General features: G+C 41.8%; 1 protein-coding gene and 1 non-coding gene across 2 annotated transcripts in view; one reads left to right on the forward strand and one right to left on the reverse strand.

The window, feature by feature from the left end:
* SHROOM3 (shroom family member 3) overlaps positions 1–13921 on the reverse strand; it is a 358512-nt gene that overhangs the window by 246771 nt on the left and 97820 nt on the right. The gene's annotated exons all lie outside the window — the stretch shown is intronic.
* LOC112439638 (U6 spliceosomal RNA) lies at positions 2320–2425 on the forward strand. Its single transcript, XR_003027896.1, has one exon. It is a non-coding gene; the product is annotated as a U6 spliceosomal RNA (small nuclear RNA).

The following is a 13921-nucleotide window of genomic DNA, read 5'->3' on the forward strand; positions in this document are numbered from 1 at the left end:
GGGCTGGGTGACAATGGCAAGTGCTTGCCCTTATGTGTCCCATTTCAACCAGGACACCACTCTTCTGGTAACTTATTATTTCTTCACGTATGTCTAAATTCAATTCAATCAGACTACATTTTTTTGTATGTTTAATGGTCAATGACAACAATAAACATATATCGAGCAACTGCTTTGCATCGGATGTGCTACGGAGCTCAAAAAGTGGGAGTCCCTGTATGTCAAGAAATTCTTGGTCAACGGACATAGACAACTAAACAGACAATTTATCTGCCACATAGTAGGCTGTGACCATGGTAAACACATATGTTTGGACTTGGGGGTTTCAATGAAGGTCCCATCTGCCCCCAATAGCTTAGAAATGCAGAACATGAGGTTGTTTTATGAGAGTTTAATCTTTAAAATCAATGCACAATGGGTCAGAATGGAAACATACAAAGACAAATAGAAAATATGGAATAACCCATAAGGCTCCACTCAGCCCTGAAATCTTGGGGCTTTGTGCTTTACACACACACCAGAAGGCTACCTCATGGCATGCCTACTGCATACCAGGCACTGGGCCAGGTCTTTTCATACATAATCTCTTTATTGGACCCCTGAGTCTCTGAATTTCATGCCATAGACTCTTGAACCTTATAAATAATAATTTTACAGGTGTGGAATGATGAGTCAAGATTGTCTTTGTCCTATCCAGGGTCATAGAGCTAAATATTTGCAAAGCAGTTATTGGAAACTCAGTATTCAGATTCCCATTTCTGTGTTCTCAGACACTACTCCAGACACGGGAGTGTGTTCTGCAGTTCCAAAAACAAAACGCAGCTTGAGTAAGACTTCCTCAATTTCTATTTCACTAATAGCTTCCCAGCAAACTCCTTTTAAAAAATTAAGTGCACTTACTACTTTTTACATCCAAACAGCTGATTTGGTTTAGGAGAGAAGGTAGTGTTTTACATGCTTATTACTTAGTTTTTAAAATATGAAACATTTTCTTAGTGTATTGCTTTCAAACATCCTGCACTCATTGTAAGTTCATTCTCTGCTTTCCCACATCAGTGTTCTCTAAGGTCATGTCTAATAAGCCCAGAGATTCTTCACCTCTGTCCTCTTCCCACAATTGCCAAGATGCTGAGCTACTGGAGCAGCTGATCCCTTGGCAGCAAAAGGGAACATTTTGGAAACAGGTTTTCCAGGCATGAGAGCAATGCTTCTTGATTCCAGTGACATCTGCCATTGAGTTTCTCTGGGAAATCACTAATCTTCCTTTAGGTTTTTAAATGTCTTTTCAATTTCCTTTTACAGACAGTCTTGCCACCTCTGATCCTAATATATGTGTCCCCAGAGTAGGCACAGAATAGGGAACTGTGCCCAGGGCACCCAGAGGTAAAACAAAATAAAATGATAGCTCATCAAGACCCAGCTATATGAGGACAAATAATAATCTGGGCCCTGATTCCCCCTTATTAATGGTTTTGCATTCTGTAGTTTTAATCATCCTCGGTCAACCATGGTCCAAAAATATTCAATGGAAAATTCCAGAAATAAACAATGCATCAGTTTTAAATTCTGCACTGTTCTGAGTAGAATTATGAAATGTTGCACTGTGCAACTCCACTGGGCCCAGGGAAGTGAATCCTCCCTTTGTCCAGTGTATCCACACTATAGACACCACCTGTCCATTAGTCAGCAGCTGTCACAGTTATCGGATTGACTGTTGCAGTATCACAGTGCTTGTGTTCAAGTACCCCTTATTTTACTTAATAATGGTTCTAAAGTGTAGGAGTAGTGATGCTGGCAATCACCAGAGCATTGGTGATGCTCTCAGATACACCAGAGAGAAACCGTACATAAAGTATTGTGAAGAAAAAAGTGGAAGTTCTTGACTTTAGGAAAAAAAATGTATGCTGAGGTTGCTAAAATCTACAGTAAGAATAAATCTATCCATGAAATTGGGAAGATGGAAAAACAAATTTATGCTAGTTTTGCTATCACACCTCAAACTGCAAAAGTTATGGCCACAGTGTGTGATAAGTGCTCAGTTAAGATGGAAAAGGCATTGAGTTTGTGGGTGAAAGACACGAACAGAAATGTGTTCCAACTGATGACAATTGGATTCGGTACTGTCCATGGTTTCTGGCACCCAATGGGGGTCTTGGAATGTCTCCCCTGTGGATCGGGGGTACCACTGTATATTGGAAACAATTGTAACAGCTCTCAAATTTGAGGAAATCATTTTATTTTCAGTGGAATAGGGAATCGAAGCATTCATACTTTTCTAGCTACTTACTGTGAAAGAAGGATGCCTTAAAGAGCAACTTGGTGCTCGCTTCAGCAGCACATATACTAAAATTGGAATGTTACAGAGAAGATAACATGGCCCCCACGCAAGGATGACATGCAAATTCGTGAAGCGTTCCATATTTTTAGGGACATGGATGAAGCTGGAAACCATCATTCTCAGCAAACTATCGCAGGGACAAAAAACCAAACACTGCATGTTCTCACTCATAGGTGGGAATTGAACACTTGGTCACAGGAAGGGGAACATCAGACACCAGGGCCTGTCATGGGGTGGAAGGATGGGGGAAGGATAGCATTAGGAGAAATACCTAATGTAAATGACAAGTTAATGGGTGCAGCACACCAACATGGCACATGTATACATATGTAACAAACCTGCACATTGTGCACATGTACCCTAGAACTTAAAGTATAAAAAAAAAAAAAAAAAAAAGAGCAACTTGGCAGGCAAAGCTAGAATTTGTTCCAATGGCCATCATTATATTAAATCTAGGATGGCCTGACTTTTCTGGAGTGGAATTACTTGTTTGATGGCCTTGCTCACAACTTTCAGGATTCTCTTTGTGCAATAGTTTGGAATTAATTATCTTTCAGACATTTTCCAAACGCTGGCTAAAGTGACTGGTTGGCCGAGGACTGTATAGACTAGACATGCTGTCATTTGGTAATCACTTACTAAGTGCTGTACTGAACACCTTGCCGAGATCAATATTTATTCCTTATAGCAACCCCATGAGAAAAATACAATTATGACTGACAGATGAAGAAACTGAGATGATGATGATGTTTCTAGTCTTTTTCACATCACAGCAAGTACCTCCTCAAGAACTGAGAGGACCAGTCTCTCAGCACATCTGTAAACCCTTTGTGGTGCACTGGATGGAAAGCTCTGGTTTGGATAGGGTTAATTACCTTGCCAGGGTTAAGAAAGTCACCAGTGTGAGGCTAAACCCAAGGCTGTGTCTACAAAGACTGTGCTGTTTATACTGAGGGGCACCATCAATTTGTGTAATGTTGTAAAATTCTCACGCACAGCTCCGCAGGATGAATTTATATTTGTTTTTATTTGGAGAGTGACTATGGCTGAGTTGCTTTGTGATGCTGGTGTTGGGACACAGGACAAATGCTCACGTTACTGGGTTATCCTATTGGATTGTATTTTCAATGTTCAGTGCTTTTAGGGTTACCATTTGACTAATGTATTAATAGAAATCCTATAATCTTACTGGTTATACTGTAAGAAGGTTCTGCTATATGTACACTGAGTGGAAGGGTTTTAAGGGTAGAAATCACAGAGCCAAGCAAACAGCACTGCTATTATTATTACACTAGGAAGATAGAGAGTTGCCATTTTAGGCTAATGCAATGTACCCTAGGACAATCTGGGAAAGAAAGTACAGTCCTTGGCAACTTTTTCTTTTTATACATCTGAGTCCACTGAAAAGCTGGTTAGGAGGATATTCCTCCAAACACCCACTCCTCAGCACACAGCCTCCCGTGTGTGATGGTCCCAGCCAGCCACAGGATGGAGGCACAGGCTTCTCTTCTGAGTGCTTCTTGTCAATCTGGTCCTCTCTGCTACATGTTCCATTTATGGAAGCTGGTACAGGCACGGGAATTAAAGATCTCATGTGATCTGTCCATTTACCTGGAGACAAAACCTTTCCCTGGAGTTTCTTCCTCCAAGTTATACTTTTCATCTTATGAATGTTCATTGCTTCTTCACCTAGAACCTTAGATCCAATATCTGCTCAGAAAAGAGGAAAGGCAATGAAATAGACTAAAGATAGCAGACCGATACACATAAGAGTTTTAATCCTAAGGGAACTCCAACCCATTTCAATGGAATTACTCTCGGTTAAGCACTGAAGGAGATTAACAAGACCCTGGAGGATGAAAAATGAAGCTGTGGCTGTGACATAGCCATCACAGCAGCTGATCAAGGCTTTGTTCTACAAGCTCTAAACTTGTAGGTATCACTTCATGAAGCAGACACCCCACAGAAAAAGAGAAATGAACATGAAGTTCCAAAACCATGCCCTAAAAGTATACAGCTGGGCTTTACCAATGTTTATCCAACATGTTGTTAATCTCTGTGTTATCACAATAACCCATTGCCGAAACAGCAGAAGCAGTAGTCATTTATTCCTAAATGCCTTTCCATATGCGTGGCAAGCAAAAGCTTTTCAGACAAGACCATTTCTTTTCAATGTTAAAAATGAGAATCTCTGAAGAAAAGTGAATAGTAGATTTCCGCATATTACTGAACACTTCAAGAGAACTAGATCAGGACCCCCAGCACAAATTGTGCCCAGTGTATTTTTACAAACAAAATTAATAAGAAGTAAAGCTTGAACATACCATGCTATTCAATTTCTGTATTGCTAAAGCTGAGAAAATCACTCCAAATCACATGACTGGAGTCCAGCCCTAGAACAAAACTACTAAATAGCAGGATTTATGCCATAACTAAGAGATTCAAAAGAATGCAAAATTATATAAGCTCCCCTCCCCAGACTAGACAGTGAAGATTTTTTAAAAATCTTCGCTGGACTGGAAGCAAAGCAGGAGAAGTGGGAAATAGAGCAAGAGAATAAGTCAGGGTAGCTCTTGGAAAGTCCAGTCCTGTACGTAGGGGTAACAGAAACCTCAGTTGGGTTTGGGGATCTTGGAGCAGGAGGGTCTATGCCTCCACTCCCCATCAAAAATCCTACAGGCTGGGCGCGGTGGCTCATGCCTGTAATCCCAGCACTTTGGGAGGCCGAGGCAGGTGGATCACGAGGTCAGGAGATCGAGACCATCCTGGCTAACATGGTGAAACCCCGTGTCTACTAAAAAAAAAAAATATATATATATATATACACAAAAAATTAGCTGGGTGCGGTGGCGGGAACCTGTAGTCCCAGCTATTCGGGAGGCTGAGGCAGGAGAACGGTGTGAACTCGGGAGGTGGAGCTTGCAGTGAGCCGAGATGGCACCACTGCACTCCAGCCTGGGCAACAGAGCGAGACTCTGTCTCAGAAAAAAAAAAAAGAATCCTACAAAAAGATATTCTCATGGAGAGCCCTAAGCCAACATAAGTGACTACAGTAGAGTAGCAATGGCCACAGGGCAGGTCCAGCCAGAGAAACTATCTAAGAGAGACCCACCATCTCCACCTCCATGTTTCCAGAAACATCCTAGTAGCGCAGAAGGGCATCTGAATTTTTCCCATGGTTTCCCCGACATCCTTCCCCATGAGCTCCAACAATAGTTTGGCTGAGAGAAATCCAATGGACTGGGAATGTCCTTATGGTTGCATAGACCGGGGCAAGTTTAGACTGTGAACATCAGCGGCAGATGGCAGTGAGGATAGATACCTAAAGCCAAAGCCATCTCAGAGGAGGCCTCCTCACAAGGAAGACGTCACAGTTGCCCACCCATTAATGTCAAGATCATATGTAGGAACCACAGGAACCAAGATCATTCTTCAAGTGAAGATTTGAAGAAAAGGGAGAGGAAGACCGGGCACAGTGGCCCACACCTGTAATCCCAGCACTTTGGGAGGCCAAGGTGGGTGGATCACCTGAGGTCAGGAGTTCAAGACGAACCTGGCCAACATGGTGAAACCCCATCTCTACTAATAAATACAAAAATTAGCTAGGCGTGGTGGCGCATGCCTGTAATCCCAGCTACTGGGGAAACTGAGGCAGGAGAATCGCTTGAACCCGGGAGGTAGAAGGTAGAGGTTGCAGTGAGCCGGGATTGTGCCATTGCACTCCAGCCTGGGCAACAAGAGTAAAACTCCGCCTCAAAAAAAAAAAAAAAAGAAAGATAAAGGAGAGAAGTCCTATATTGACTAAGAATTTACTGAAGAAAGACTGGCTTTTGCTGAGCATGAGCAAGCCTATAGTCCCAAGCTACTTAGGAAGCTGAGGCAGGATGATTTGCTTGAGCCCAAGAGTTCAAGTACATCCTGGGCAACACAGGACATAGGAAGACCCTGTCTCAAAAAAAAAAAAAAAGAAGAAGAAGAAGGAAAGAAAGAAAGACTAAGTTGACTGAGTTCTAAACAAGAAGTAATTGGATTTATCTTGAATTAGAAAGATATAGTTTTCTATTACCAAGTAGAAATTGGGGATAATAAGTTAATCTAATTCAATTATAGAGAAATAAAATTACTTCTTGGCTCACTTAACAAATGTGATTGTAAAAATTTATTCCTGCAACATGTCTCAGTGTAAATTAATTCACTGTTACTATTTCCATTTTATCTCAAGTTTCAGAATGAGAGGCTTGATGCTCTCTTAAAGGATTTTAATCATCAGTGCAGAAATTAGAATAACTTTTTAAGAAGATGTAGTAGTAAGCATTGCAGTTGTTGCCCCAATATCCATTCACCCTCCCTTGTGAAGAACCTTGGCGTCTAAATCAACAGGGCCCTTCCACCACCAGCTGTGGGGATTGGTTCAGGAAAGCCAAGCCCCAGCCAATCCGCACGTGACATTTCCCTGGCCAGCAGGGCTGGTCATGGGCGATCCATCCAGTATTAAGAACAAGTCTCCACGAGTTGTGAAAAGGACTTGCCTGTTTTTGGAAACGAACCCTGAAGCATGGAGCCAGCCTTCCTTTGAAATGGACACCATAAAAGGTAAAGAAAAAATGACAAGTTACTAAATCAAACCAACACCGAAACCACTACTTCTAAATTTTGCAGTGCTTAATTAATCAATCTCTTTTTTTGTTTTACCTAGTTGGAGTTAGTTTTCTGTTACATGCAACAAAAAGCACTCCTGAAACGTTACAGGCTGGAGTGCAGTGGCACGATCTCGGCTTACTGCAATCTCTACCTCCCGGGTTCAAGCAATTCTCCCACCTCAGCCTCCCGAGTAGCTGGGATTACAGGCATGCGCCACCACGCCAAACTAATTTTTGTATTTTTAGTAGAGACGGGGTTTCACCATGTTGGCCAGGCTGGTCTCAAACTCCTGACCTCAGGCAATCCGGCCGCCTTGGCCTCTCAAAGTGCTGGGATTACAGGCATGAGCCACCGCGCCCAGCCTGATGCCTTTTTCTAGAAGGTTATTCACCGAGGAAGAACCAATAAATAAATAAAACCAAATTTTATGAAGGGAAAAACCACAGAGTACCCCTTATTTTCCATATTTCATATTTATCTTCCCTCCAACCTGTGGTGTCACTCTTCTAGTGACCTCTACATAATGGATCTTTTTTCCTTCCCTGCCTGCCCCCTACTTTCTTCCTTCAGATAGGAGAAGGAGAAAGGGAGAGTGTGAAAGAAAGAAAGCAAGTAGGCAAGCATCAGCAACAGCTCTCTGCCTCCGATCGGGTGGCTGGAACATTCCTTATTAGCTCTTATATAAAACTAAGAATGTATGCTACCATTGTTCAGGGATATTGGGTGACTCCGTGAGAACAATCCATTCCACAAATTCCACTGAAAACTCATGACCAGGTGATGCAAGCAGTGAAACACAATGCAAGTGGATTGTTTGATCTGTCATAGACATCAGGGCTGGCAGCTAAACAATTATTATATTTCACTCATCCAGGCTCTCTCTCTTGCATACCACTCCTAGGCTCTTCTGGTAAGCTCCCAGACCAGAGTTTAGAACAAGCCAGTGGATAGGACACTTATCAAAGTGCAAACATTTACTTGACAATGTGGCAGTTAAAAATAACCTGCCAGAGACTCTGAGTACATTAAGGAAGGCTATGTCGCATGTGGTGTACAGTGTACCCAAGACTTCCTCCTGTAGACGTTCTCTTCCACATTCTTTTATTTCCTTCCTATGCCTGCAAATTAATGATGTTCAAAGGGGACCCACTGTCTTTAGGGAGTCACATTTTCAAGTTCCTACTCTTTCCCATTTACTCTTTGCCTTTTGGGTTAGGAGACAAATTACAAACTGGCTGGCACACAGGGGAACAAGTACAAAGGAACACACTGACATTTATTTTTTATTTTTTTCTTTTGAGATGGAGTCTCACTCTGTTGCCCAGGCTGGAGTGCAGTGCACGATCTCAGCTCATGGCAACCTCTACCTGCCAGGTTCAAGCGATTCTCCTGCCTCAGCCTCCAGAGTAGCTGGGATTACAGGCACCTGCCACCACGCCCGGCTAATTTTTGTATTTTTAGTAGAGATGGGGTTTCACCATCTTGGCCAGGCTGGTCTTGAATCTTGACCTCAGGTGATCCACCTGCCTTGGCCTCCCAAAACGCTGGGATTACAGGCGTGAGCCACCGCGCCTGGCTGACATTTATTTTTATATCATAGGGCATGTGGATCCAGAAAAAGAGGTATAATTCGCAAAGCTTGGTTTCAACTCTTGGTTTCAGCTTAGTGGTGCAATAGCAAATTATGAGGTCAGGAGCAACTCTAGAAGCTAAAGTTCAAGCTTCTCTGGAGATTCTAGCTCAGGGGTAAAGTTCAGGTAATGGCTGGGAAAGAGATGAGGATGTAGCAGTGTTTTTTGAATGTGACATGTGGGGAAAATGCCCGTGCTGAATAACAGAGGATTGGATCCTGCATCCATGCTGAGGCAATGATGGGTTTAGAGTTAACACCCTGCTACTGAGAGCTGAATTGAAATATATTCTGTACTTGGAAGAATGATTTTTAAAAGCCTCTAAGAATGTTACTAAAAGGCTTTAAAAATCTTTGCATTAAGAAAAAAACAATCTAATTTGAAAATGGGCAAAAACATGAGGAGACATCCAACTGCAGAGGTTACATCATGGTAAATAAGTGCATGAAATGATGTTCAGCATCACTAGCCATTAGGGAAATGCATATTAACACCACATTGAGATGTCATTACATACCTGTTAGAATAACTAAGATTAAAAGAAATAGTAATAATACTGATATGGTTTGGCTGTGTCCCCACCCAAAATCTCATTTTGCATTGTAATCCCCATAATCCCCATGTGTCAAGGGTGGGACCAGGTGGAGATAATTAGATCATGGGGGTGGTTTCCCCCATGATGTTCTCATGACAGTGAGTGAGTCTCACGAGATCTGATGGTTTTATAAGTGTCTGGCATTTCCCTTGCTTGCACTCACTCTGTCCTGTCACCCTGTGAAGAAGGTGCCTGCTTCTCCTTTGCCTTCCACTATGACTGTAAGTTTCCTGAGGCCTCCCCAGCAATTTGGAACTGTGAGTCAATTAAACCTCTTTCCTTTATAAATTACCCAGTCTTGGGCAGTTCTTTAGAGCAGCATAAGAACAGACTAATACAAATACCAAATGCTAGCAAGATATGGAGAAACTTGATCTCTCATACATTGCTGGTGGGAATGTAAAATGTTATAGACACTCTGGAAGATAGTTTGGTAGTTTCTTTCAAAACATATGATCTAGCAATTGCACTCTCCTGGGCATTTATTCCAGAAAAATGGAAACTTATGTCCACATGATAGAGGAAATCATTTCAGCCCTAGGTCCTGGCATGCCTACCTTTGGCCTGCTCTGTTTTTGAGCCTACACATCTCATCAGCCTTGTGTGTTACCGTAACCCCTGGATAGTTAACAGTTAAATGGAATGGCATGACGGACGTCCTTCCCTTTCATAAACAAACTAACATAAAAAGCTCTTGGGGGCAGGGTGAAGGGGTACCCACTAACCCAACTCTCTGTATCTGTGGCATTCATGGAAACCTGTTTTCTGGGAATCCTGGGCACAAATCTATTGAAGCAGCCCTTGTAAGGGTTGATGGTGAAACCTAACATGCCCCATCCAGGTGTGCCTGGAGGATGCAGCAGGGAGAAACCCTGTTTTGTTAATAAAGGCAGGATACTGATCCCTGAGTCGATAACATTCGAACCAAGACTCATGATTTTGCTTCCCAATTCCCTCACCAGTAACCCTGTTTTCGCCTCCTTTGGGCTCACTCTCTTCCTTTCTCCTGTCCACCCCAGTCAGTCTTCCACGGTTCTGCCCCTGCCTGGTCTCTGTTCCCCTCTCCCTTGCTCTTCATGAGGTCCTGAGAAGATCTGAGGCCTACGCCTCCCCTCTCCCCAGTCCCCTGCCTCAACATCCCAGTAGAAACAGGGCTCTTTCCCATTGTGCTCTGGGTCCCATGTCCCAGGACTTGCTTCCTTCATCATCTCTGCTCTCCTGGATCTGCAATCTGCCCCATCTGCTGACTCTTCTTCCTCGGCATATACACATGCTTACGTTTCTCTCTTCTTATAAAAACAAACATTTGCCCGGATCCTCTACCTCCTGCTAACTATTGCATTCTCTTTCTACTCTTCTTTGCCTTGTTTCTCATCTGGCTTGTCCCCTTGTCCCACCAGTCTTCCAATTAGTTTGTCTTCAGGCTTCTTCATAGCCCCAGCCCTCACACAAAACTTTGCTCAGGTTACACCTTGCTTAAAGTTCTGCCACAGCTCCCCCAGTCTTCACGGTGCAGCGTCCTGGATGACAGGCTTCCTGCCTCTCTCCAGCCTCGGCACCACCATTGTCACACACACGCCCCTTATTCCAACTATTCTGGCCAACTGGCAGCTCCCCAGATGCACCTTCATCCCTGCTGCTGACTCTGACACTATCCTTCAAAACTCTGTTCAACCGGCTGTCACTGCTCATGGAAACGCTTCCTAACATTCCCAAGCACAGTTGGCACTGTCTGCTGTCTTCCCTGTTCCTGCAGGGCCCTGCAGTGCTATCATCATGAGGTGTTTGCTCCAGTGTCCTCCATAACTTCGACATAGCCTGAAGAACAAAGGCAATGTCTTTTTTTGATATAGTATATTTTCCCCAAATTTTAATTTTATTTGGAAATATTTCAAACTTTAGAATCGTTGAAAGAAGGGCAAAATGAACAGTCACCTACCTTTCACCAAAATCCGTCATCTATTAATATTTTGCTACATTGTACATGCTCCCATCCTATACACCCTCCCTCTCCCTCTGTAATATCTTTATATACCTTACTGGGTTGAACAGTGTCCCCCAAATTCAGGTCTACTCAGTACCTGGGAATACAGCCTTACTTGGAAATTGGGTCTTTGCAGATACAATCAAGTTAAGATGAGGTCATATAGAACTCAGATGGGCCTTAATCCAGTAAGTGGGGTCCTTATAAAAAGAAAGAAGTTTAGACAGAGACACACAGAGAGAATGTCCCATGAAGATGGAGGCAAAGCTTGAAGTGATGCAACTACAAGCCGAGGAATGACAAGGAGTGCTGGCAACTACCAGAAGCTGGAGGACACTGGGGAAGGTCCTCTCCTACAGGCTTTGCAGGGAGCATGGCCCTGCCACCACCCTGATTTCAGACTTCAAGCCTCCAGAACTGTGAGAGAATAACTTCTTTTGTTTTTAGCTACCTGGTTTGTGAGAATGTGTTCTGGTAGCCCTAGGAAATTAATAGTATAGCCATATATAGTGAGATATAATAGACACACAATATAGATGTTCATATAGACATTAATAGAAAATGTATGTATAATGTGAAATATAAAAGATATGTTAATATAGCTATTACTATAGCCATATGTAATCTCTTTTTTACTAAAGCATTTACTTTTATTTTTATTTTTATTTGAGACAGAGTCTCACTTTGTTGCCCCGGCTGGAGTGCAATGGCACGATACTAGCTCACTGCAACCTCTGCCTCCCAGGTTCAAGCGATTCTCCTGTCTCAGCCTCCTGAGTAGCTGGGATTACAGGCACCACACCTGGCTAATTTTTTGTATTTTTAGTAGAGATGGGATTTCACCATGCTGGCCAGGCTGGTCTTGAACTCCTGACCTCAGGTGAATGGCCTGCCTCAGGCTCCCAAAGTGCTGGGACTACAGGTGTGAGCCACTGCCCCAAACAAGAATTCTGAGAAGCAACCTGGTCAGAGCTTAGACCAGCAGAGCTGAGAACAGTGCTCTAGGCACTGTTTCGGCCAACAGAACCATTTAAAAGTAAGCTTTAGGCATGACATTTTACCTCTTAATGCCTTATTATGTATCTCATAAGAATAAAGATATTCTCATATAATTATATCATTATCACACTAAAAAAAGCTACACTGGTACTTTTTAGTATATAATATTTATTAGTATATAATATATACTTAATATCATAAGTATATAATATATAGCATATAATAAAGTACTTATTCATATATAATATAGACTAGATATTCAAACTTCTCCATTGTCCTAATAATGACATTTAAAAAAAAAAAAAAAACAAGATCCAATCAGGGATAATTCACTGTATTTAATTATCATGTTTCTACCTCCAACAGTTCCCTGCCTTTTTTTCTTATTTTTCCTTTCAAGACATTGACATTTTAAAAGAGTTTAATTGTTTAATATGTTGCCCCCAAATTTGGATTTGTCTGATTGTTTCCTCATGATTAGATTGAGGTTAAGCATGTTTGGCAGGAACCACAAGATGATATCATGTCCTTGCCAGTGCATCATATCAGGAGGCACATTATGACACTGACTTGCTTACCAATCCCCATTATTGGTAATATTAAGTTGATCACATGGTGAAAGTAGAGGATTATGTTTTTTTGTATTCCCAGTACTTAATGGGCCTGTGAACATTTAAAAGTTTATTGAATGAATGAATGAGAGGTTTATAAATTACAGTGATCTATACTGAAACCCACAAGTCTGTAAATTTGGCAACATGTACAACTTCTGATTAATCACCTATGTCACCTTTTATTAATCATGGGCATCACTGGGGCACAATGACTTTGCCATCGCCACTTCTACAATGTTATTTTTCTGTGTGAAAATGTGAAACTATTGTGCAAGTAGAGTGGTATTGGCTTGCATAGAATGCAATGTGAGCTTAACAGCTTTGGAATATTGTTATCAGGATGACTGTATAGAACAATTGAAAACAAAGCAAATTATGTCTTACTGACTTGAATGCCATAATTGTCTTCTAAGATGTTTTATTTAGGTCCCAGCAATTTAGACCAGTTTCCAGAGTTAGCTAATATGTTTGTAATAGCAACATCATAAAATAATTCTGAAAATTGTCTATTTATCTTTCAACACACATATGTGTGCACACACACACACATATACATACACACAGGCTTCACATCTCTTGAAACCCCAGGCCTTATTAGCTTATTGACTGTAAATAGATTTCTGTCCACCATATTTAATCACATCAGTGTTTTTTCAAAGGTACTCAACTTTAATCAAACCCTTAAAGGGAATATTAGAGATTAGGTCATGAATGATTTAAAAAAAAAAAGACTCCTGTTACAGAACCAAATAGTAATGAAGGCATATGATTTGCTAACTCTCCTGAACTTAGCAGCAGCCACGGAAAGCTATTCCACAGCCAAAGATGGAAATAGTATTCCCTCATTACCACAACAGAAGACTATGATTCTCATACACAGTGAGAATTCTCTGCTATGATAGCGGTCCCTAGCTTTAGCTGCCCAAATATTGGGGAAAAAGCTGTGGTGATTGATCTGATTGGCTTGATGTGAATTAACTCCACACACTGAAAATAGCATAGGTATAACCACATTTGTTAAGGAAGTGGATGAGCTCCTCTTTGCGTCAGTGTTTAGAAGGAGGTGTAGTATGTGGCTAATGAAAACTTGAGTGGCATTAATAGTTCATGGCAGACAGA

Source organism: Pan paniscus, chromosome 3, assembly GCF_029289425.2.
Source record: "Pan paniscus chromosome 3, NHGRI_mPanPan1-v2.0_pri, whole genome shotgun sequence".
Classification (NCBI taxonomy): domain Eukaryota; kingdom Metazoa; phylum Chordata; class Mammalia; order Primates; family Hominidae; genus Pan; species Pan paniscus.